This window comes from Cynara cardunculus (assembly GCF_001531365.2).
Source record: "Cynara cardunculus var. scolymus isolate 2C chromosome LG 14, CcrdV1, whole genome shotgun sequence".
NCBI classification, from domain to species: domain Eukaryota; kingdom Viridiplantae; phylum Streptophyta; class Magnoliopsida; order Asterales; family Asteraceae; genus Cynara; species Cynara cardunculus.
In genome coordinates, this window is record NC_037541.1 from 13,659,533 (window position 1) to 13,663,374 (window position 3,842).

Consider the following 3,842-nt stretch of genomic DNA (forward strand, 5'->3'; position numbering starts at 1 on the left):
GTAAAAACCTCATTCAACCAATCATAATTTTTCATTTTGTTCATTTTTTTGTAATTATGAGAGGTTGATTAATCATTTTTATTGTGGAGGGTGTTAATAATGGATATTATCATCTTCATTGTTTTAATTTTAGAGAAATACATGAAACAGTTTCATTAAAATTTCATTTAGTATATGAAACAATTTCATAACCATATATGAAACAAATTCATCAAAAAAAGTATTATATGAAACAATTTCATAACCATATATGAAACAAATTCATCAAAAAAAGTATTATATGAAACAATTTCATAAGATTAAACAATTTCATGAAAAAATTTCATAAGATTAAACAATGAAATCGATGGATGAGGGTGGTTTGCACGGTTTTTACAAATTGTAGTGGTTTTCATTTGATCGCTCCCCTATATATACAAAGACAAATACCAAATAAGTGAATATGAAAACGGCTAAATAATATGTAAAATCACATATAATTTTACACCAACGATCAATATAAAGGTGTGCACGTTACGTGGCCCACAACCTCAGGCCATGCTCAAAGTCATAGTAAAATGAGATCAGACAAAAACCTAAGTCTATTTTGTAGCAATAAATACTAATTATAGAGAGAGAAACTTGGGATTATGTGAGACAAAGTTATTTTCGTGAAACATTTGAGACATGATTTTGCCACTTGAAACTTCACAACAAAACACAGTGAATAAAATACGGTTTTAATAAAACCATAATGTTAATGTTATAATATGGTTTTAATAAAACGATAATGTTTTTATGTTTAAATAAAATATAAATTTGAAAATCTCATACGAAAATTGAAAAAATTATCAATATTAGTATCAAAATAACTATTTAAAATTTTTGTTTTTTATGAAATTTGTTTAGTACAATTTTTTTATTATAATTTAAGTTAGATTTAATAAGAATGTAATTTATTTTCTATTTGATAATATAATTTTTTTTATAAAGGTAATAATTAAATTTCTGTTAGAACTCAATTATTATCCTAATTTCTGTTGGAAAGATTTGGATTAGAAATCATTGGTGTGTTCGGTTTGTAGGATTTGGAATGAAATTAGATTTCATTATTTAATAATAATTTATAGAAAAAATTATAAATAATTATAGAAATAATTGAATTATATTTTTATTAATCGATTATTACAAAACAAATATTTTTAACATTTTCTAAAATTTTATTGCATACGATCCTACGAAATCCTGTGAAATCCCAAACACTCCCTAAGAATTTCAAAATCCATGTTTGAAGGATTTCAACTAAATCCTAGGATTTCAAATTCGTACAATCCAACAAACCAAACATGGATAACCTATTGATTCTATGAATACCCAGGAAACAATCTCTTTTAAAATTTCTCGTTCTAACAAAGAGCAAATTGCATGAAAAAACAACGTATTTTAACTTGATTCTTATTTTGGGTAACATACTTTCAAAACTTTTATTTTGTTACCTAAGATGTAACGTTTTAAAAATTTAAGTACCCAATTTGTCCTTCTAAAAATAACAAGTTTTAGGCTCAAAACTGAAATCGAAGAAATCACGAATTTGGATGGGAAGGGAAAATTGTTTCATTCATCACTGACCATCCAAATTCCAAATTCCAAATACATAATCACTAAACATGAAGGAATTTCAATAGTAACGGGCCTAAAAGAAGTGATGGGCTAAACATAAAAGTCTAAACGGAAAATGAGAAAAATGGAAATTAAAATACGATTGCCCAAAACAAGCTAAAACGACGATTTTTGGGCCAACCTAGAACGTGTTCCTCGTTCGTAATTTCTTATTTCCTAACTAGGTTTATAATCTAAAATTGTTATTTTTTGGATGTTAATAGGTAATATTTTGGATATCAAGTCAAAATACAGTTACTCTATAAGTGTTGTATATTAATAGATATGGTTTTATATTACTCAATATCTTTTGATACACATAACTTTAAGGTTTTTTTGGATTTAATTGATTTTTTTTTTGTTTTAGATTATTAATTCTTATACGATGTTGTGGTTTTTTTTTTTTTTTTTATCAAATTAAACTCATTTTGGTTTTAAGTTTATTGAAAATGTTTGAGATTTAAAGATGTATGGTTTCTCACATATTTAATTTAAAATAACATATATAAATGAGAGAAAAAAATCCCCGTTTCCCCGTTTGGGATCCCCGTTTCCCGTTTCGGATAGGGATGGGGATACGATTATATTCCCCGGCGGGGACGGGGATAGAGATAAGTTGTCAGGGACGGAGATTGAGGTCCTCGCCCCATTCCCATGCCTAGGACCTTGATTACCTTTAATCTCAAACTCACCTATGAATTGCTCTTGATATGGGATTGATCTGGTGCATCCCATCCTAATGTGCATGCAAGGGTGGAGACCTCTTTTTACGCTTCTCACTTTAACTCTTTTCTTCTCACTGGAACCCAACCATATATATATATATATATAGAGAGAGAGAGAGAGAGAGAGAGAGTCGAGTTCATACGATGATAGTAACCAAATAAGAGAATAACAAAGCGGGTCAAATCATATGTGATTTTACACTAAACTCATATGTAAAATCACTTGTGATTCACTCGGCTTTAACCGCAACCAGATTTAGCGAGTCACATCGTCTGCACACCCTTATGTTTTAGTCTTCTCTTATTTGGTTATTATTTTCATTTGAACATTCTCCTCTCTCTGTATTTAAACAATTTCTTAGTGTTGGATAAGAACCTTAATTCACAATTGATGGTCAAGAAAAACTATCATTTTCATTATAAACAAAATGGGCTTTTTATGATTAGTCCACAGTCTTTTTTCAGGCCCGTTTTGTGTCGGACTTTCTTATTTATATGCGTCTTGTGAAATCTGGATGGTCACACTTGGATTTCAGAAGTTTTGATTTTATACCAAATTTTGAGTTGTGAATTCAACGAATCCTAGAAAAGATTATTATCCACGGGTATTCTTAGAATCAACGAAGTAATCTGTGCTTTCATTGTTATATATTGCAAAACAAAATGGCAACAGTAGATAATATATTAACTAGTTCTTGCTAGATATTCCCCGATCTCACTGCACATTCGATACAATCATCCAATGTCGTCTTTGGTCCTTCCATGTAACTGAAACAAGAAACTAACGATAAGTTACAAAGTTTTAACTAAATGAACTTCTTTTTCGACCAGTCACAAACCTTGCACCTGCTTTTACTCTCCATTCTTCTTCTTCTTATTTGTTTTTCATGGTGTAAAAAGAACATGAAGTTGTGGATATGATTGTGGTTGTGATGATAGTTTTGTACCTTTGCATCTGCTTCGTGTAAGAGTTAGTGTTGATGTTATGGTGGACACAGAGCCAGAAAAGGATCATCGATATATATTGGCAGCATATTCATATAAAGGTGTTAAACATGTATCCAATGAGACCAATCAATTAACATGCATGGGATCGATTGGTATCTGATATGTTTTATTGGTTGATAAAATCGTGCCGATTTTACATTGTTGGTATGATACCTCATACCACCATTGATTTTTCAATTCCATGGTACTACCATACCAACAATGTTTTTTTTCAAATTATATATATATATATATATATATATATACACAAAAACACACACACTAGAATGATCATGTACAATGCAGCGAGATATATATAATTAAATATTATATATAATTAAATATTTCAATGTTTCATTTTTTATTTTTGGTCTCTGAAGATGTTATAATACGAATTTATGTGAGTATTGAACAAACAATAATGTTTTTCTTAATAAAATATAAATTTGAAAATATCATAAAAATTAATATATATATATATATATATATATA